This window comes from Schistocerca cancellata, chromosome 4 (genome assembly GCF_023864275.1).
Source record: "Schistocerca cancellata isolate TAMUIC-IGC-003103 chromosome 4, iqSchCanc2.1, whole genome shotgun sequence".
Taxonomy (NCBI): domain Eukaryota; kingdom Metazoa; phylum Arthropoda; class Insecta; order Orthoptera; family Acrididae; genus Schistocerca; species Schistocerca cancellata.
The window spans coordinates 481,485,615-481,509,217 of NC_064629.1; positions in this window are offsets into that span (position 1 = coordinate 481,485,615).

A 23,603-nucleotide genomic window follows, 5' to 3' on the forward strand; every position below is an offset into this window, starting at 1 on the left:
CAAAACATCATGTTAACAACACAAGTATTAGCATCCTACACATCCAACCAAAAGGCAGAAAATTAGACATCCTTGAAACACTCCAAATACACAAACACCAAATGAAACAACCGGAATCCATCTTAAACAACAAAAATGACAATATTTGCAGTAGTATCATCTCTGTTTTCAGCAACTGCCTACACTCTTAAAAGTACACGCACACACACACACACACACACACACACACACACACACACACACACACACACACACACACACACGTGCACACATCCTAATATTTACCATAAATATTGACAGCCGCCAAGAGTACAAGAGATTGATCTCATTCACAGATAATTCATCACACCAACAGCTTGTGCCCCTTGTCAGCTTAAAAATGTATGTACAACAACTACTGGTACAAATGTATATCTATCTGCATGTTTTAAAGTATTAACCAATGTATTACCCCAACCTTTAGGCAGCTAATATATGCAACATGTAATCTTAAGTCTCCTTGCCATGTAAATGTTTGCTCTCATATAATCTCTCTCTCTGTCTCTCTCCCTCTCTCTCTATCTCTCTCTTTCTTCAAAGAGTGTCATCCATGTATGATTTTACTGCTGTAGCCAATATGATCATTGTAATTCAAGTCTGTAACATTTCACCTAATTGTTATTATCAAGTATGAAGTTTAAGCCATTTTAACATTTCACCTGATTGTATAAACGAGTACGAATGTTTAGCTGTTTTAACTTTTCAAAATTGGACTTATATACCACCTGAAGTACACACACATAAATTCGACACCTCAAAACAAACACCTCCAAATGCTTTAAAGAATTATTCTGTAATAATGTTATTACGATGTATGTTCGCATTTGCGATTATGTCTTCTCTTCTGCTATACGAACCTTGCACCCAGCTGATTCCAGACGCCATATTTGTTTACAAATGTGACAGTATACATGTGATGTGTTACGACAGCAAAAGGAACCTGTGACCACTGGAGGTACTCTAGTTTACTTATTAAAGTTTACTATTAGATATCATTTTAATTTTTGTCAAAAGTTATCCAAAACCATATTCTGTAATAGTGTCTTGTTTTCTCCACTAGGCAGTGCCACAAGTTCCTCCAAAATCGTAACACAACACACACACACACACACACACACACACACACACACACACACATGTAACACTAACTAATGTAAATCCACCCGACGATGGAGGTTTAAACCTTCGAAACGCTTCGTAGAATACATAAAAATAAGACGGTGACTGGTAACAGTAAAATTGTTGTTTCATTTAATCTCAGTAACAGTCACGGTAAAGCCTAACCTAAAACTGTTCGCATTTAAAGTAAAACCGTTTATTGAAAGATAATCTGCTTTTTAACTTTGTCTTTGCCATAAAGTTTTTCACTTCACATTTCTAATATGCTTTGCCAGACTTAGAAACTGTTATCAGGCAACAATGTTTGAAGTTAAATATCCAGTCAAGAACTAAGAGAACTTATTTAAACAGAAATTACGAATGCATTGTTACAGTGAACAGACGACACAGTGTTGTTATTTGTACATTCTTGCTTGTTAGTTACACGATTACTTAACGACTATGAGGCTTACATACTTAGAACTTACACTGCTAATGAGATTTTAACGCAACATTTTGGTTTACTTGAAAAGATACTCTTTATTTGAAGTACATTCGGTGAGATTAAAGATGACTTAGCATTTGGTTTCTTTGATAGCTACACGATTATATCACGACGCTACTAATATGTGACACTATTTACATGTTTGCTTTTGCGGTGTATCTGTTTTATATCTGCACAGTTTTTCTGTATTATTCTGGAAAGTAAAATATGTTTTAGTAGTAACTTTTTTGGTATAGCTACAATGAGACAGCCTTTTCCGTAGCACAACAATGCGTTACATAATAGTACTTTCTTGATCACGGTAAGGTACGTAATAACTACGATATCTATAGCATTTCACTTTCGTTAATGTTGATGTAAGTACATTGACTTCCACATAACTTTGCTTACGGACGACGATAATTACGACACTTGGCACATTTTTTACCCTTCAGTAATGACAGAGAATATGTTCCATAAGACGCACAATTTAGCGCGGCAGCACACGTATTTGAGTGATTAATTTTGTACTTAAACCATTTATTTTTCAAGATTTTTGAATTACAAAGAAAGTTTTCCATGATACATTTCATTCCGTTGCTGTAATCTGTAATACCTGAGGGTATAAATACATTAATCCTCAGGGGGGTACACGCCTCCATTGTCTACTATGTGTCTGGCAAACACAAGGAGCCCTAGCTAATATGGTATTTGCTTACACAACTTTACACATCGGTACCATATTTCTCTAACACATAAATTACACAGCTATCTGATCATTTAACTGAGAGACAAACTTTTTTTTTACTACATCAGTGACACACGTTTACACAATTACACAGTTGGATAACTTCACACATATGAAATTGGATTTTGTCTGTACATTGTGAACTGCTCATATTTTATCAGAACCATTGTGATACTATGAGAGCTTTCAATGATGTGTTTGGTATGGGATCATGATTTTAAAGTACGTTTGAGGTAGATGACACTATTGAAATGAGCAGAGAATTTTCTTAGGTTTTGAAATTATTGGAGAAAGCTACGACGATTTTGGGATTTGGCTGAGGTTTTATGATATTATTACGATGACAATGTGTATTATGCTGTTGAGGTATGTTTATGATCAATAAGCTGATGCTATATGAGGGATTTGATTATGCTATGTATTTATTATGATGAAATATTGAAGTGTCGACGCAAGATTGACGTGTCGACGAGTATGTCTATGTGTAATAAGGTAAGGAGTAATGAGTAGTGGTTAGGGACTCTGACTTGTGAAAAAGGATTTTGGAAACCAAGAATCATACCTTAAGAGTTATGAAATGTGTGTAAATGCGTGAATGTATCACAATGCCGGCGAAAAGTTTTTGGACACTATGTAAGTAGGCTGTTTAGGTTCTCATATTGGTAACGCCACCGCCACGTAGCGCTCAGTATGAAAATCACTGGTTGTGCTGCGTGCAGTCTGTGGCTGATTTGCATTGTTGTTGGCTATTGTAGTGTTGGGCAGTTGGCTCTTAACAGCGCGTAGCGTTGCGCAGTTGGAGGTGAGCCGCCAGCAGTGGCGGATGTGGAGAAGTGAGATGGCGGATTTTTGAGAGCGGATGATCTGCTCGTGTGTCCATCAGAAACAGTACATTGGTAAGAATGGTTGTCATGAACTGCTATATATATTATGACTTTTGGACACTATTAAGGTAAATACATTGTTTGTTCTCTGATTTTGTTCCATTGTGTCTAACTTTTGAAGCTTTTGCTGTGTTTGTCTCTGATTTTGTTGCATTTGTTGCATTAATTGCAATAATAATGTATTAGTGTCTGGAATCTGTTTCTCTATGCTTTTTGGCAGTTCATTTTCACCGGTAACATTCACATTTTGACAAGCAGAAATGTGTCTTGACTCATTTGAGAAAACGGTGAGGACCCAAAACCTGAGTCTACAGTATCTGCAATATTGTGTTCTGTCATTTCAGATTCATGAGACGACCTGTTGCCGACCGATCGATCGATAATGCTTCCCTGTTCACTACTTGTTTCACTGTGTACACCATTATTTGCCGCCCGCTCCATTTACCTATGCACTATTACCAAATTACTACTTTGAACATTAGTTAATTCATTAATCGGTGGCGCTAACACACTGCTTTCGTCTTCACTGTCATTTCTCAGTTTACTTTGGAGCCTAGTATTACGTTTTTCACACGCCACTATTGTCACAATATTTCACACGACAACACAGAAAAGCACAATTTGAAGAGCAAAATAAGAACACACACTAACATAGCAATGAAAATAATATCTCGTTAATTGCAAGCGCAGCTGCGAAATACTTGGTGCAAATCTACATGCATGCCACAACTGTTTTACTGTACAACAATGAAAAACTACAACTACAAAGGAAATTCTTTCTACAATTACGCGCTAGCAATAAACAAAGGCTGCACTAATTAGACATACTACAAGAAAAATCAGAAGATTCCAGTGAGGTATCCTCGTCTAAGGGTCGACATATGAAACGTCCCCTTAGAAAAATTATACATGACTGTGTTTAAACTGACACACAATATTTTTTAGCGCAACGCAATCTTACTTTCAAAAATCCCTACAAAAGAATGGCCCTGACTACCATTAACTTATACCTTTCACAAATCGCTTACCTCACAAAAATCTTCGTTACTCGAACTACTGCAATACAGCGAGCGCCACTACTGCCAGCTAAATAAAAGATTCAAACTACTGAAGGCACTAACTACTGATGGGCATAGTTAGTAAATGAAAGATTTTGATAGAGAACAAATAATGTATTTACTTTAATAGTGTTTAAAAGTCATAATATATATAGCAGTTCATGTCATCCATTCTTACCAATGTACTGTTTCTGATGGACACACGTCCAGATCACCCGCTCTCAAAAATCCGCCATCTCACTTCCCCACATCCATCACTGCTGGCGGCTCACCTCCAACTGCGCAACGCTACGCGCTGTTAACAGCCTACTGCCCAACACTACAATAGCCAACAACAATGCAAACCAGCCACAGACTGCATGCAGCACAGCCAGTGATTTTCATACACAGCGCTACGTGGCGGTGGCGTTACCAATATAAGAACCTAAACAGCCTACTTACAGTGTTAGCATGTGAGCGATGAACATGCTGAGAGCTTAAATCAGAATGTTTCATTTTTGGAGCAAAGGAGCAAGAGGAAATGGAATGATGACTTTTCTGCTGAATGCTGAGTAGGCACCCCTCCTCCCTGCAACACTATACCGGAGGCAAGCTGCAAAAAGACGATCTGAACATATTTGATTCTTATATTTTTCATATTTTTTCATAAGATGCATACAATAATTTCATTACCGATACCCTAAAAATTAAGAAATTTAAAGGATAGTGTGATTCTTCATGACTCAGTCATAGGTTTAAGTACGGCTGACAGATAACACGGAGCAGTTTTCGCCGATACTGCTTCATTGTCTCACCAGAAAATTGTTAGATACCAACTTCTCTACATGCTCATCGGTTCGTTGTTAAAATTTTTCTCTTACTCGGTTGCACTGTCGTTTTACAAGGATGATACTACTATGGGCCTCGACTGAAACCATTGCAAAATTCGGAAAATTAATTTTATTTAGAACTACAATACCGATAGATATCCTTCAAATCTCTTTTTTCATCTATTATTGATACGATCGTTGTTTCATTTATTTTCCTTAATTTTTCCACCTTACAATACCCTGAGTTTATAGTCTCACTTTAAAAACATCATCCTAATATTCGATCTGTGGTAGGAGCTGCAGGGGCCACTTTGGTTTCGGAAGAGAATTTGTAGCTGTAGTAGTAATAAAACTGCATAATATATAAAAATTGCGTTTATTATGTGTTTTCGATTGTGTAGACGTTTTGAATTAGGAACTGCGTCATCGTATGAATCAAGATAGTCTGTAATATATTGCATGTGTCAGAAATGAAATTCCTTTGTCGTATCTTGAAGATAATCTAAAGAAATATGGTTATTTGTTCTCACAGTATGTAATTTTTATGTTTAGAGCTTCATCATCACTATCAAAATTGTCGTTATCATCTTCAACAATAGGCTATCATTTGCTCGGTAAAGGTCACCTCTAGATTTTAACATGCGTTCCAGCCTTACCCATCCGAGTTACTCCATCATGTTTTCTAACGTCATTCAAGGATCTTCCATAAGGTCACCATCTTGGTCTATTTGTATCTCGAGGGATGAAGCAATTACGTTAGCATGCCCAACGTTCGTCCTTTCGCCTGGCTATATTTCCTGCCCCCATCGTTTAATTTTCCTTATGTATAGAGTTACTTCTTCCCCTACAATTCGTTCTCTGACGCATTTGTTACTCGTTCTGTCTCTCCCAAAAGTCCCTCTCACGTACCTCTCCACTCAGTTTCTGATCATTTCTCCACATTTATGAGGCTTGTCTCTCTGCAGCAAGTCAAAAGTAATACCACAAATTTATGGTACACATTGCTGTTTAAATACGTCAGTAGCTTACTTTCCACATCTAAGGACAGAGTAATTCCCGAAATCAATCAGAACGAGTCATACGCAAAGTTAGACATGTTAAATAACTCAGTATAATGACACCACAACGTGGGACAACAGGCAAAAGTTTTCGGATGTATATTGTAGATGTGGAACGGGCACGATATGTGGAGATTTTGAGAAGTTGTAAGCAGGTGAACGAATGGAGGAGACCTAAATTCTAAACAATTCCCTTTAATTCAAATCATGTCATATTTTGACTCCAAACCAACAGTTCCTGGTTCCACAAATACTGTGTTTTAACCGTTCGGTAATTCTGACAGGATACACGTGGTAAGAAATAACAGATTCTTGTTTGATCTAGCAACATGAATACATGCGTATTCATATTAAGACTTTCATGTTAAATTTTGTGTTTGTCCTTAGGCTATTTGAGTGAAATATAGTAAAACCAGTAGTACGCTTGTTGTTAGCAGTAACATGAAGAGAGATTTATAAACTAAAAATGCGGTTTTTCATTTTCTATCCCCACAGATGCAGTTTCAAAACTGTGCGTTTCAACACCGTATAAAGTATCACCAAAGAATTTTATTGCGAGGCCATTGTATTGTGATGAACCTTCTATAAACGAAGTATTTGCCTCGCCGCAAAAAAGCACTTGAACTACACGAACTGTGGTTAAACTCCAATTCATTCAAGCTGTCCAAAGTGTAGTACGCAAATTATAAAGTATCCCTTATCTAGGCGACGCATCTTTCCTTCGCGAATAGCATAATTTATCGAGAAGTGTACAATTCAAACTGCGACATGAACTGCAAGAGATTTCGAACTTACAATGCATTTTCATTCAGAATCCCTGCATAGAACAACAAAACAATAATATCACCATATATACGTATATCATCTATACCCGCTCGTATAGCCGCACGTTAACACGACCGCTTGCTGGCCAGGTAGCCATGCCGGTGCCGATCGAACCCTCCGGATTAACGACGAGGGGTTGGTGTGCCGGCTAGTTCCTCAAAGACATATTATGTAAACACACAGTACTTGCTCACACTTGCACACAGAATCTACTCCATGCGCTGGCAGACTGGGTACACAGGCGTGCGTTGTGCTTATTGTGTATATATTCTGTGTTTTGTTACAGTTCGTGCACTTCTAATTTGGACCTCCACCTACTCGATGCGTGATGGAAAATTTTAAAATTTGTGGTAGGTTGGCTCTGAACACTATGGGACTTAACATCTTTGGTCATTAGTCCCCTAGAACTTAGAACTACTTAAACCTAACTAACCTAAGGACATCACACACATCCATGCCCGAGGCCGCGCGGTTCCAGACTGAAGCGCCTAGAACCGCTCGGCCACCCCGGCCGGCCTGTGGTAAGTTCCAAAGGAACCAAACTGCTGAGGTTATCGGTCCCTAGGCTGACTCACTACTTAATGTAACTTAAACTAACTTACGCTAGATACAGCCCACACACTCATGCCCGAGGGAGCAATCGAGGAGCCGCTCGAGCCATGGCAAGCAAGGCGCCACCGAACGCACGGCTATCCCGCTCGGCGATGCGTGTTGGTAGTGTTGGTTCGGGTGGTGGCTGGATGGTCTATCCTGCCACACTCGTGAACGTTATTGACTGACACGCTCTTATTGTTGTCTGTATGTGCAGGCATGACGGTGTGTGTTCATGTTGTGTTAGTGGCACGTTGGGCTACATGTTTGTAATATTTCGTACTACAGTGTATTCAGGATCAATGTATTGTGTTAGATGTTTCTCTGTAGTGGTGACTTCTCTGTTATAATGCGTCTGCCAGATTCAGGAGTAAATTCCTTTCGTATCCCGCTCGAAGTTTCACAAGCCGCAGTTGTAATGGTTGTACACTTGCGATACGGCATGCGTAGTTTCTACTTATCAGTAGATGTAATCGTGCGATGAGGCGAAGATGAGGCGAAGAAGGTATTATTGTTGAGGGCATCGAGCAGGTGGGTATGTCAGTTGAGATATTTATCTATATGCACCCTAGGGTATTTGACTGTGTTTGGCAGCCGAAAGGATGAAGGGTGTCCCAGTGAGTTGGACGAATGACGCTTTTGTTTTCGCGCTTTCTGATAAGGCTTTCGTGCTGGAGGAGGATTTTTTATTTGGGGGGGGGTATTTGGCAAATTCGTCATTTAGCCATACCGCTTTCTAGTTGCTGAAGGTGTCATTTTGCTTTTTCTGCAATGTGTCGTTTTCTACCCGGCACACGTATATACCGTCTTCCTTTTTTTTTGTGTCTGTCCCGCGTCGGTATTGGGTCAGCACGATTTTTAACAAATATGGCGTGGTTAGTATGAGGGATGACTGGATGCCCTCCCTGTCGCTGTCCCATTACCCACCAGGAACGGAATATTTGTACCCCAACTGTCTGCGTGTAGTATAATTCATGGGACAGAGAAGGAAATTTTCTAAATGTTTGCGTGTCGTGTAACTTAGGCGGAATTTGCAGCATCGTACTCATCTCGCGAGAAGTTAGAAACTGCCTAAAAACCACATCCTGGCTGGCCAGCACACCGAACTCTCATCGTTAACCCCGCAGGGCAGATTCGATCCAGACCAGCGCACCTACTTGTCCCGGAAGTGGTACTTCAACATGTACGGCATTCGGGCCAGTACACTTATACGGCAGTATCATCTGCATACAGGTATACCCTCTTAGAGCTCATCGTGGGCTATGGTACATTTGCAGTACATAGTGAACAGAGTACTGTGGCAACCTTGGCATACTCCTACCTGTTGTGTGACGGGTTCGGAGCTTCCGTCATCGATGTGAGCCATGCATATTCCTCCTGTTACTTGCGTCTGAAGGATTTTAATCATTTTGCTTCTTCTACCATAGTTGATTATTATTTGGAGGAGGTTATCGTGCCATAGTTTACTGAAGTCGCGTCCGATATCGCAGAACATAGTAACACTGAAGCTATTTGTTATATCGTAGGTCACTATCAACAACTGGTCATGTTTACTGTGATAGGCCTGAAAACTGCTTGGAAGAGTAGGAGGTGCTGTTTCCCTTCCACATACGTTGTGAGCCTGTCAGTTGCTCTTCTTTCGTAGCTAAGTAGTCACGTAAGCACACTGTCCAATAGGTGCTGTTGTCAGTATGTTAGGTTTGAGCAGCATTATGATCTCATTTTTCAGGAACTGGCAACGTCTTGGGTGTTACACAATAGTTTACCATCTACGGAGTGTTGGGATGACCGTAAACTGAGGTTCCTTGCGTAGGTGTATGCGCTTTAATTCATTTTCTTGAGGTGCCGTTTTTAAACCTGTGACCAACGCTATTGTGACATCTTGGTCTATTATTGGCCTCGGGAGTGAGATTCGTCCTCGGCGTCTGCTGTGGGCGTTTCGCAGACTGAGCCACTTGCCGCCTGAAGTGGTCGTTAAATTTGACCCCCACTGGGGGAGGCGTATACCTCCTGCAGTATGTCTCTGAAGGTTTCTGTTTGTGAACCAAGCAAGTTCCTTCTGGACAGTTAACGTTCCTTTTTATGGCTTTCCTTTTCCCTGTGAGGGTTTTATCCTGCCATACACGTCCACTTCGTAACATCCTTTCCGATATTAAATCGGAAACATTAGGAACCGTTTCCTGTTGAATATTATCATCTTCTGTCAATCAGCGACGAAAAATTCAGTTGACATTCATGTCGAATAATGGACTTTGTAGTTCAATAGAAGTATTTTAAAAGTTCCTAATTAGCTGAGACACACATGTGAACGGACCACTTCAATCCCATATAATAAATGGTCTACTTCGATCACTTTCTTCTGTTTGACTTGTATTAAGCCACTTATAGTTTTAAGACTTGAATATACTAACTTAGTATTATATAGTAATATGACTAGTGCCCAATGAATGGGATAGTCCTTTAAGCTTCCCGTGTAAATTACTCAAGTAAGGTTAACGACAGATCAAATTAAACCGACAGCAAGTCTGCACAAGAATTCAGATTCAATTGAATTCAGTACTAGGTGTTGGTAGAATTATTTGTGTAACCTGACATAAGTCATGATGCAATTGTGTATCGTGTTTTGACCTTTGTAATATAAGAGATAATGATTAGTTTATTTCAGTTCTTATTTATTCGTCGCAACAGTTTGAGGGCGCCGGGAGATAAACCGTCAACATTCTGTTCTGCACTACGTATGAAATATTTTAAATTTTCCAACTTTGCGGTTTGGTGAATCCTGTTTCAAAGACATACGTTTATTTAATACTTTATCGGAGTTCACTGATAATTCGTAAGTCTTAGTCGGTGAGTAATTCAGACAAAACAGTGTATTTCGACTGTGTGGTTCATTCATCAAAAGTCGTGTTGTGTAGAGAGCTTACCTTTGTAAACGTAGGATCAGCCAGCAGGTATTGACAGGTGGAGTCAGTGAAATACCTAACAACATACTACCAGTGTCAATATCCAAGAAAGCTAAACACAGCCGTTAGGATTGTGGTGCAAATTATATTAATCGGAGTTTCAGGCAAGATTAGAAAAACATGGACGCAATGTTGGAGTGAAAAGACTTAATATTGAGGTTCAAGTTTTACAAAAATTTAATGAAAAAATTTGTGGGCGGAAAGGCAATGTTGAGCAAAACATGCTTGTAAAATTGTGAGATTAATAAACATTTTTGACAGTGTAGGCAATCATCAAAGCTTAAGTCCAGTGGATTCAGTGACAGGGATTCCTAAGAACAGAAGTTGGGTAAAGATCTTAAGGCGCGGAAGTGAGAAATAGGGAAACTACAGGAAACACTACCCGAAGTTTGTGATTGTATAAGCAGTGTTGATAAACAGAAACATATTGTGCAGATGAGGAGAACAAGTCACGTTAATCATTATAGGCGTATCAATAGGTCATGTACAGAGACTACGACATCTACACTACTGGCCCTTAAAATTGCTACACCAAGAAGAAATGGAGGTGATAAACGGGTATTCATTGGGAAAATATATTATACTAGAACTGACATGTGATTACATTTTCACGCAATTTGGGTGCATAGATCCTGAGAAATCCGTACCCAGAACAACCACCTCTGGCCGTAATAACGGCCTTGATGCGCCTGGGCATTGAGTCAAACAGAGCTTGGATGGCGTGTACAAATACAGCTGCCCATGCAGCTTCAGCATGATACCACAGTTCATCAAGAGTAGTGACTGGCATATTGTGACGAGGCAGTTGCTCGGCCACCATTGACCAGACGTTCTCAATTGGTGAGAGATCTGGAGAATGTGCTGGCCAGGGCAGCAGTCAAACGTTTTCTGTATCCAGAAAGGCCCGTACAGGACCTGCAACATGCAGTTGTGCATTACCCTGCTGAAATGTAGGGTTTCGCAGGGATCGAATGAAGGATAGAGCCACGCGTCGTAACACATTTGAAATGTAGCGTCCACTGTTCAAAGTGCCGTCAATGCGAACAAGTGGTGACCGAGACGTGTAACCAATGGCACCCCATACTATCACGCCGGGTGATACGCCAGTATGGCAATGACGAATACACGCTTCTAATGTGCGTTCACCGCGATGTCGCCAAACACTGATGCGACCATCATGATACTGTACACAGAACCTGGATTCATCCGAAAAAATGACGTTTTGCCATTCGTGCACCCAGTCGTCGTTGAGTGCACTATCTCAGGCGCTCCTGTCTGTGATGCAGCGTCAATGGTAACCGCGGCCATGGTCTGGTAAATCGAGTCTTCGCGTTTAGAATAAAATAATGTAAATAGGGCCATCTACAAAAGACAGTGTCGTCAGCCGGAGTTTTGTGAGTATGGACTAGTTGGACACAAAGCACAATCGTGTAGGAATCAGATGCAGGAACGACCGTATTTGTGGAGATGCTTAGTTGTCCCAATTCAAAACACATACCCCGTATAGACCTAGGACTCTCTCGCAGACTCATGCATACTTCTACAGCGTTGTATTTCTTGTTATTCCTGCTTTGCCAGTTTCTACCCACCGTCAGTCCCATTTTTCGGACGTGTCTAATTCCATCGTTTCCCTCATTTTTATATTTTCTCCTTTCGCATGTAGGATTCAGTACCCTTAGGGTTCTCCAAGGATTTCTACATGACCTATTGTTTTTGTCTGTTTTATCCTCTGATGGCTTCATTATGACATTTTTCCAAGATATTCATTCGTCTTCTATTGTGTTCCATAGTCCTGTTTGAGCCAATTGTTGCGTAATGTTCCCCTAGCAACTGTCAACAACTTCTAGTTCTTTCAACTTTTTTAGATCTCATCTCCTAATTTTACTACCTCTGTGTCATTTAATTAATTTTAAAATGCAGTCCATAGCTAATAAAGTATTTTCACACTGCCCATTTGGCCCTGGAATTGCTTTGCAGTTAGAAATCTGGTTTCGTCATCGTCTCTGTTCTACACTTACGTAAGCTATTTGAAACCTTTCGGTGCCTCCACGGCTCTTCCACCTATGCAACCTTCTTTCTTGATTTTTGAGCTAAGTATTAGCAATGATTAAACTATCCCCGCTTCAATTTGTACCAGGTGATTAACACTAATTCCTCTCCCCTAGGCCATGTTTTCCTACCAGTTTTCTTGTTCGCCTTTCCCCTTCGATCAAATTCCGCTTCCCCAGTGTAATTAAATTGTCGTCTGCTTTAAATACGCGAATAATTTATTTCATCTCGTCATATATTATTTTAACCTTTTCATCATCTGCGGGGCTGGTCTGCGTATAAACTTGTACTAGTTTTAGTAATGTTGGCCTCGCGTCCAAATTGGCTACTATAATGCGTTCCCTATGTTATTCGTACTAGCTTAATCGCATTCGCATTTAGTTATTCATTGTGAGACCTACTCTTTCATTACCACTATTTGATTTTATATTCATCACTATGTACCCACATGACGGTAACTTCTTTTCTTCGCCGCCACCGCACTTCAGTAATTCCTACTGTTCCTACTGTATTAAATGCTACCTATCCATTTCCCCTTTCAAATTCCCTGGCCTACCTACCACATTAAAGGATCTAACTTTCCACACTCCGACCAATAGAATGTCAGTTCTCCTTCACCTGATGACAACATCTTCCAGAGAATTCTCGACCCGCAGAGGTTTTTAATGAATTTGTTAGTAAAATGTTGACAAGTGTGATTTGCATATCGTTTCTTGTTTCGAGGGCCATTGAAAGTAACAGAAACATCAACGCCAATGCAGCCAAGAAATAAAACTTTATGCGAGCATTGACTGGCAACCTTTACAGTGAAGTTTAATGATCTCACGGACGCCTTTCACCAATAAAATGGCAAATGTGAATAAAATGCCGGAACACCACAATAGTCATTAAGTGCAGCAGGTAAGTAATTTGTTGAAAGTAGGTTTCACGTGACGCCAGGTAGCCGCACCTTTTCTGTGTTATGTACGACATTTACTGACTATTGAAGGTACGTGCTTCATAGCTGAAATTTTCAGCTACAAATATCTTCTTAAGACAAAGTACAGTAGTTACTTAATCAAATGATTTTATCATAAATTTACATCAGCTGTTTCGAGTTCGATGTTTGCCTCCTGGTATTTCGACGATTCTATCGCCACCAAGACGAATATTTTTCTCTCTCCGTCTTCGCAATATACCACGCTACGCTGACTACTGGACGTTTGCTCACAGGCTCCGCCGTCATTAGTTCGATATCGTACGGCGCTGGTCATTTTTCCTCGCTCGTAGCCTCCGATTTCTTCCACGTCGCAGTCACTATGCTAAGTGAAACGATTATCGGCGTTCCTGGTTCAGAGAGGCTGAACTACTGGCTACTAATGCGAACTCGATTGGTAATTCTGGCACGTCGCCCGCTGTTAAGTGGAATGGAGCTAAATTTCGGAATGTAAATTAAGGAAACAGCTGCGCGTCTTATCCGAGTTGCGACCTGTGGAAGTCGGTGTTATTGAGGCTCTCACTTCACACCGCGCTAAGTCGCTAAAGACATGCATCAACAACACATGCTTCACTGTAATTACAGCTACCGAACAAATAATGTAATAGTTGTAAACCTCCAACGCCCTGAACTATATATAGGACTGAAATGACCTTTTTACTACCGGACAGGGTCGTGAGAATGACGTAGAGTAGATGTCTTTTCATAATGTGTCTCAAGGAAAATTCAGTACACAATCAAATCAATACGCACCGTATTAAGGCACTATAAACGTCACAGAATGTAATCAAAGTGTTTTGCGTACATTCCCGAGGAGCATCCCTCTTCAAGATTATTAAGCGAGTCGAATGGGCATCAGCATTGTTTGGAGGAGAAAGGGAAACCATAAATTCTTGATTAAATGTAATCTACATACACATAATCTAAATACACATCTTACACATGTTATGTGTATGATCGTGTATGAGAAGCAGTGATACTTACATGTGTTAGATTAAAATACGGAAACACCACGAGAAATGCATGCCTGAACATGTATGACGACCCTAGCCAAACCTACACACCTGGCTGTTGTATATTACGACGAACGGCTACTGTGCAGTATCCTGCATACGTTACAAATGTCATTCATCGTCCGAACTGGGTTCTATGTAGCTAAGAGTGCGTTATGTCGGAGCTATGTAAACTCCAGCAAGTAAAAATTGTTGGAGCTCTATGGTGGGTGGTTCCGTAACCAATTTGGCCGAAGAGCTTGGTGTTTCAAGAGGCACCTTGTCGAAGATTTACATCGCACACAAGAGAGTGGCAAATCATCATTCGCTAAGTCACCAAGTGGACGAAAATGTATTTCGAGTGATCGTGACAGACTGTCATTGAGGAGGATTGTGATAGAAAATAACAGACCGACAACTACAAAAGTCATTGCAGAACTGATCGATATGCGTCTCCATCACTGTTACCTTAACTTTACACTATTTTGCTGGAAAACTAGAATAAGTTTCCCTTGAAAAACATGTAGGAACTGTATTTATCCGTTACGACACGACAATAAGCTATTTTGAATACAAACGGTTTCCCACCCCGTGTTTGGCAAAATAATGTGTTGCTGTTTTTGATGTTTCCATAATTTTGTCCAATTGCTGTACATATTTTTGAAGAGCCACGGAATGATGAGCATATTGACTTGAGGAAGGTGCAGTGCACTTAAGTCTGATACTGTGAGCTAGCTACGGCAAGGTGTAACTCGTATGCTATCCTCACCGCGGCCCATGACGAATTCCAACTCGCCTGTAGCACTATTATATCCCACTCAGCCCTTGAGCGACGTCATTATGTTGGCCCTTGCCGAACTATGTGTTTGTAGTTCCTGTACGACTTAAGTTTACAACAGCGTGTTTACCATCAATCTGGTCTCACTGTGAATGGAGAGATAAGCTCTTGCGACCATTGGACGACAATCATAACTTGCAGTGACACGTTGGGTGGAACATAATATTTTACAGCTATAATTTGATTTATAATAAACTGAACGATCCCTTTAATAACTGTAACTTTATTTAGATTATTTATCGGGACTGCTGCATAAAAATGGCGTTGCGTGACTTTTTAGCACCGACACGAACATACACTACTGGCCATTAAAATTGCTACACCAGGAAGATGACGTGCTACAAGCGCTAAATTTAACCAACAGGAAGAAGATGCTGTGATATGCAAATGATTAGCTTTTCAGAGCATTCACACAAGGTTGGCTCCGGTGGCGACACTTACTACGTGCTCATATGAGAAAAGTTTCCAACCGCTTTCTCATACACAAACAGCAGTTGACCGGCGTTGCCAGGTGAAACGTTCTTGTGATGCCTCTTGTAAGGAGGAGAAATGCGTATCATAAGGTTTCCGACTTTGATAAAGGTCGGATTGTAGCCTATCGCGATTGCGGTTTATCGTATCGTGACATTGCTGCTCGCTTTGGTCGAGATCCAATGACTGTCAGCAGAATTTGGAATCGGTGGGTTCAGGATGGTAATAAGGAACGCCGTGCTGGATCCCAACGGCCTCGTATCACTAGCAGTCGAGGTGACAGTATTCTTATCCGCATGGCTGTAACGGATCGTGCAGCCACGTCTCGATCCCTGAGTCAACAGATGGGGACGTTTGAAAGACATCAACCATCTGCACGAACAGTTAGACGACGTTTGCAACACCAGGGGCTATCAGGTCGGTGACCATGGCTGCGGTTACCATTGACGCTGCATCACAGACAGGAGCGCCTGGGATAGCGTACTCAACGACGACCTGGGTGCACGAACGGCAGAACGTCATTTTTTCGGATGAATCCAGGTTCTGTGTACAGCATCACGATGGTCGCATCAGTGTTTGGCGACATCGTGGTGAACGCACATTAGAAGCGTGTATTCGTCATCGCCATACTGGCGTATCACCCGGCGTGATGGTATGGGGTGCCATTGGTTACACGTCTCGGTCACCTCGTGTTCGCACTGACGGCACTTTGAACAGTGGACGTTACATTTCAAATGTGTTACGACCCGTGGCTCTATCCTTCATTCGATACCTGCGAAACCCTAAATTTCAGCAGGATAATACACGATCGCATGTTGCAGGTCCTGTACGGGCCTTTCTGGATACAGAAAATGTTCGACTGCTGCCCTGGCCAGCACATTGCCCATATCTCTCACCAATTAAAAACGACTGGCCAATGGTGGCCGAGCAACTGGCTCGTCACAATACGCCAGTCACCACTCTTGATGAACTGTGGTATCATGTTGAAGCTGCATGGGCAGCTGTACCTGTATACGCCATCCAAGCTCTGTTTGACTCAATGCTCAGGTGTATCAAGGCCGTTATTACGGCCAGAGGTGGATGTTCTGGGTACTGCTTTCTCAGGATCTATGCTCCAGAATTGCGTGAAAATGTAATCACAAGTCAGTTCTAGTATAATATATCTGTCCAATGAATACCCGTCTATCATCTGCATTTCTTCTTGGTGTAGCAATTTTAATGGCTAGTAGTGTACACTGTGACCAAGGAAGAGTGAGCAATATTCAAGAAACATGACACGAAAGAATATTCGAAGCAAAAATCTTTAGTAAACATAGGCTTTAAAATGCATACCTCATGACCTATGAGCACATTTTCATAAAAGATATATATTTCACAACAGCGAAGATGAACAAGTGGTCACAGCTCTAAAGGTATCCAGTTTAGAGCGCATTTTTATTGGACATTTTTCCTTGTTTTCGTCCGTACTGCCACCTCTCACAAAATATGGAAAGCTAAGAGACTGCTGTAGAAGAGATTTGTTTCACAGTATAGAAGATGATTTTAGAGTCCATGTTTGTTAGACTACCTTCGCTTCAAATGATCGTTCGTGTCATATACCTGAATGCTGACCATTTCTCCTGGGACCCCCTGTATTAAACATTAAGATTCTGGGGATTCAGCAGACAGACGAATATTTTAGGTGTTTTTTATCATCCAACTGTGACATATATAATGTTCAAACAATTATACAATCAAGTATTTGATTCCCTCTTAAAGACCACAGTAAAGGTGATTAGACCCTATTGCATTGAAAATGAGCTACAGGTATTTGTTGCCCCGGACAGTGTGTCTCCACACAGATTACCATTGTAGGTATCTTGTGGAACCACTGTCTGTTCAGCCCATCACAGATCTCCCGTAGCACATAATACCGCCCGATCGGCTGTTCATGGAATCGGTTTTGTTGTAAGTATTGACTGAGCGTCCTGAAGCCTGCTACCCGAATAGCTTCTTCACTTTCTGCCTCTTATACTCTATGTTTCCTTTTCCCTTCCTCCATACAAAATCTTACCTTTTTTCCTGTGCTGTCCGCAATATCCTAGCTTCATCTTCTCTTACTCGCGTCTAAGGGTGTCAACTTTTGACAATACTTTTTTCAGATTGGTTCGAATCTACCGCTTCATTTCGTGGTCATAATATTGACTAATTTCTCACCGTGACAACCGGAGTCTTTAACCTGTAACGCAACTTTTTTCTGATTGACTAGCAAGTCCCTCTACTTCATTTTGTGATGTTATTACAATTATCGCTTTCACGTAAGGCCAGCCAGAACACTGAATTCTCATTTACAGTTCCAAATTTTGTTCATTCTTCATTACCACGGTGTACAACGGTCAAATATTGGTGTCCAGGAGTTTCAATTGTACACACAGGCAGGATGCGCTAAGGTGTTGTACCTTAATGTTCTTAGACGGAAGCGTTTCCCACCATATATGGAGCATATTCGATTACTACAGGCTCCTTGCTTACAGTTAAATGTTCGCAGCTCAGAATAAAGCTGTATCAATGCAGGCAAATCTATTGTCTGTTTAAGAACCCATTAAGGTCATTTTTTGATTCTGTGGACGTTGTCTGGGGATGAAGACAAACAACTATGGTTCTAAAAATCGTTACTATTTCCATTTGCGAAATTCGTGCCGTAATTCGGTTTTTTGTGGAACCGGACCTATAGTTGCTTAGAACCATCCAGAGTTGGGCATACAGTAATACGGGAAGGAAGGTTAGACACAGGCGTCGATATATTAAAAGTTGTCGTGGCAGACTGGATACCAAGACACACAAAATTTAACCAGAAGTGAACCAAAAATTCCAGTCCGATCGATGATTAACGATTGGTGCCCTGTGTGATGAATTTTCTCATGTTGTATACACTACTATTAATACAGTTGTGAAGGAAAAGCCTGGAAATAGCAAGTTGTCTGCAAGGTTACTACCACAAACACTTGCCATCCACCCAGAGCCCCCCCCCCCCCAAGAAAAACAAAGAAAAGGAAAATAAAGAGAAGAATGTCAAACGGACAAGCGTTTCTTGACAGCTATGGACAAGATGGAGAAAATTTGTATTAAAATACAGCAGGCGAGATGTTAAAATCTCTCAACAAAGCGAAACGTAAACTACAGTTAATGCTACGGTATAATTAATCCTCGGAAAAACAAAATCAAAAAGCTAGAAATCTCCTTTTTAGAGTGGAGTAATGGTGATTAAGGTTTTCCGGGACGAAAACAATCATCAGTTGCAGCTGACATGTGTTACAAAGTGCTCAAAAACCTTGGACGTGCTCTGTAAAATCGACAGTTGGAAACCAGAGTATTGTGTAATGCTTCTCCGCGACAACACCCGACTTCATGTAGCTGCCGTACCTATGACTACATTTACACTGAGATCCTTCTGACCACCCTCGTTACATACATTACCTCTCACCTAGCGAAAATACCATGGCATCAACACCTGTGTGATCTAGTGGGTCAGTTTAAAGAAGGAGAGTTTCCATGTAGAAGTGTTGGCGAAGCTTGTTGAGCCCTACAAAAAGAAAGCTTACAAGCGAAATTTAAAATTTTCCCGGCGAATAAAATGTTCCAAGAGATCTCGGGACTGCAGCCGGTCGTCGTAAACTTCACTCCACGATATTTCGACTGGACACTAGCCGGTCATCTTCAGGTGAGCCATCGAAGATTGACGAAGACTTTCTCCTCTCTCCCATATGTAGCGTGCTGAGAGAACTGCCGCGCATGCGTCACAGTGCCGGTGACAGATGGACCACAGCGCCCGGCGGCAGCGCCCTCGCTGCTGGTACTGCGAAGATCTGTTGTCTTCGGCATTGCCGCTCGCCGCAGTCGTCGGAGTATTCTGGCTTCTTCGTCTGGAGCATATGTCGGAGACGATGGGATTCCATGGATTATCCATCTGGTAACCGTTGTCACAGTTCTTTAGTTTTTCCGCGATGTGCATTTCAACGGATTCTTTTATAATTGAGTTCAAAAAGGATGTAACTGTAGTGTTGGCAGAAGAGCCAACACCGTGTTACTAGAGGAGGCCGAAATGCACGCGTTTTAGCTCACGCAGGAGTGAGGAGGGAAGAACTATACTGACGTGAGGTCTGGAGCATGACAAGGAATTAGAATTCAGAAAGCGGACGTAATTAATTTCATACTTAACTTTAATCCATTAATGATGAATGTCGGTACATGAGTCACAATATTGTCTGTTCAGAATTCATTCTAATTATTGAATATGGCGCCTTGCTAAGTCGTAGCAAATGACGTAGCTCAAGGCTATGCTAAACTATCGTCTCTGCAAATGAGAGCGTAAGTAGACAGTGAACCATCACTACCAAAGTCGGCTGTACAACTGGGGCGAGTGCTAGAGAGTCTCTCTAGACTAGACCTGTCGTGTGGCGGCGCTCGGTCTGCAATAATTGATAGTGGCGACACGCGGGTCCGACGTATACTAACGGACCGCAGCCGATTTAAAGGCTACCACCTAGCAAGTATGGTGTCTGGATGCGACACCACATTCCTCCCCCGCAAATCGGCGTACGGTTGTGGTATAAGGCCTCCGTACGCCGTGGGGAGGACCCCATGTTGACGTATGCGACGAGGTGGGGAGCCTAACAACAGGCGAGGCTGTGCCACCCGCGCCCAGCCATTCGGACCGCGGGGAGCTAGGGAACGCCTGAAAACCTACTCCAGGGTGCACGCCAACATAGGGTGTATGCACCCGTAGACAGACAGGAGGGGTCGAAGGGTCGACCTCCATCGGGCCGGGTCACCCGAGGGGCGAAGACGACACATGGTCCGGAGCGGGCGAGAATTCCATGTCGGAGGACAACTGGACACGGGGAGCGATCGGCTACGCGTGACCAATGGAGGCGCCCGACGGCTGCAGCGACGCGTCCACTGCGGGCGTCGCCGGCGGGAAAACTGGCGGTGGCGCGTCGCCATCGGGCAAAATGGAAGGCAGCGTCGGTAACACCTGGGGCTGAGGCGAGCCAGTAGATGGGTCCCCGGGGCGCTGACCGGACGGCACCGTCGCTGAAAGCAGACGGGGAGCGGCAGATCCCGTGCGACGAGAGAGGCGCAGCTGATTGAGATGCCGGCGCACCTTATCAGAGGCCCCCGAAACCAGATACATAGCGCGTCCGAGGCAGCGAAGAATGCGCCCTTCGAGCCAACGCCGTGAACCTCGATAGTGGTGGTAGTAGACAACGTCGCCTGGGGCAAAAACAGGTGTCTGCCGCTGCACAGGAACCTGATGCGGCGGACTTAGCAAAGACATCAAGGTTCGATGAGGGCGACCGTGGAGCAACTCAGCCGGCGAGCGACCATCTCGGGGCTGAGAGCGATACGAGGACAAAAAGAGCAATAACGCGTCCTCCCGAGAATGTGACTCTTTCAACTTCAACATCTGTGACTTGAAAGTCCGGACCAGGCGTTCAGTGGCACCGTTTGACTGTGGCGAAAACGGCGCGGACGTCAGATGTTGAATACCATTGGCCTTGCAGAATCACTGAAATTCTGCGGACATGAATTGTGGGCCATTGTCGGATACAATTGTCTGTGGAAAACCTTCAATGCAAAAGATAGCAGATAACGCTTGGATGGTGGCAGATGATGTCGTTGAAGACGTCCGGACAACAAAAGGAAAATTACTGAACGAATCTATCACAACCAACCATCGAGCATTCCAGAATGGACCAGCAAAACCGATGTGTAAGTGTTGCCAAGGGGAAGTGGCTTTTGGCCATGCAAAGAATTTCCGCGGTGGTGCTGATTGTTGTTCGGCACACACAATGCAAGAAGAGCACATATTCGTAATCGTGGCATCGATTCCGAACCAAGTACAGTGCTGACGAACAAGTTGATTCGTTCGCACTATACCCCAATGTCCTCTATGAAGGAGCTTTAAGACAGAGGACTATAACGAACGTGGGACCACGACCCTGGACTGATCATTATCAGAACGCAAATGCAAAACACCACGTCGAACAAAAAGTCTCTCCTTGTGAGCAAATAATCGGCGAACCAACAGGTCCCCGATCCGTGACTTTGACAAGGGCCATTGCGTAGCAAAAAAACGCAGAACGGTAGCAAGGACAGGGTCGGCAATTGTGGCTGTAGCTACACGACGAAAATCAATCGGAAACGATCAATGATTATGCTAGCAAGAGGAATCGAATGCCCTATGCTCAGCAACAGGCAAATGGGACAACGCATCGGCGTTTCCGTGCTTAGCAGTGGACCGATACAAGATATCGTAGCGGTACTGCAAGAGGAAAATAGACCAGCGAATGAATTTCTGCGCTGTACGTGGAGGTACAGGCTTGTTCGGATGAAAAAGCGATGTCAAAGGTTTGTGGTCTGTGATTATGGTAAAGTGACGACCATACAAGAAGTCATGAGCCTTTGTAACACCAAATATGAGAGCCAATGCTTCTTTCTCGATCTGCGAATAGTTTCTTTGCGCCAACGAGAGCAATTTGGACGCAAAGGCAATAGGGCGATTGTGCGAGCCGTCTTTGTGCGCAAGCACAGCACCGATCCCGAAATCCGATGCATCAACCATCAACAAAAGGGGCATCCGGGGATCGAATGGCGTAAGGCAAGTATTGGAAAGCAACGCCGATTTCAACCGGCGAAAGGCGTGTTCGCATTCCGTCGTCCAGACGAACGGAACTCCTTTACGGCGTAAGCGATGAAGCGGAGCTGAAATGGAAGAGGTATGCGGCACATATACATGATAATAATTAATTTTTCCCAGCACACTCTGTAGCTGCTTCAAATTCTGCGGCGAAGGCAAGTCTTGTATGGCACGGAGGTGCGTGGGACTGGGATGTATGCCTTGGGCATTGAGTACATGGCCCAGGTATGGCAAGTCACGAGCAAAAAACACACATTTGTCCTTCCGTAAGCGAAGACCATGTTGTCGCAAGTCCTGAAATAATGTTCTGAAATTGGCTAAATGTTCTTCTTCCGTCTTTCCGGAGATCACAATATCGTCCAGATAGTTTGCTGCAGTAGGGACCGACGCACAAACAGTTGGTAGATATTGCTGAAACAATGCAGGGGCGGATGCACACCCAAATGGCAGTCGTTTGAATTGATACAAACCAAGATGCGTGTTAACCACCAAAACGCGCTGGGATTCTTCATCCACCGGTATTTGCAAGTACGCATCTGCTAGGTCCAACTTCAAAAAATATTTTCCTGGGCACAGTTTGTCAAAATGATCTTCCGGAATAGTTGCAATCACTAGTTGTGGATTCACTGTTTGCCTTGAAGTCCCCACAAAGTCTCAATTTTCCCGAAGGTTTTGGCAAAATTACTAAGGGTGATGCCCAGAGAGAAGCCTGCACACGTTCAATTACTCCTTGTGATTCCAAATCGTGTAATGTTTTTGCGACCTCATCACGCAATGCGTGGGGGACATTGTGCGCTCTGAAAAGTTTCGGTTGCGCGTTTACTTTCAGTTCCAAATGTGCTTTATAGTTATTAGCGCAACCGAGGCCCGGTGCAAAAATGTCTGCAAATTCTTCACATAGACGAGAAATACTGTCTGAAGGCACAGTCTGGTTCACTGATAGGACCTGATTTACTATAGACAAGTTAAACAACTTAAATAAGTCGAAACCAAACAAGTTCACTGCAGAAGACGAACGAAGGACGTAAAATGACACAAGTT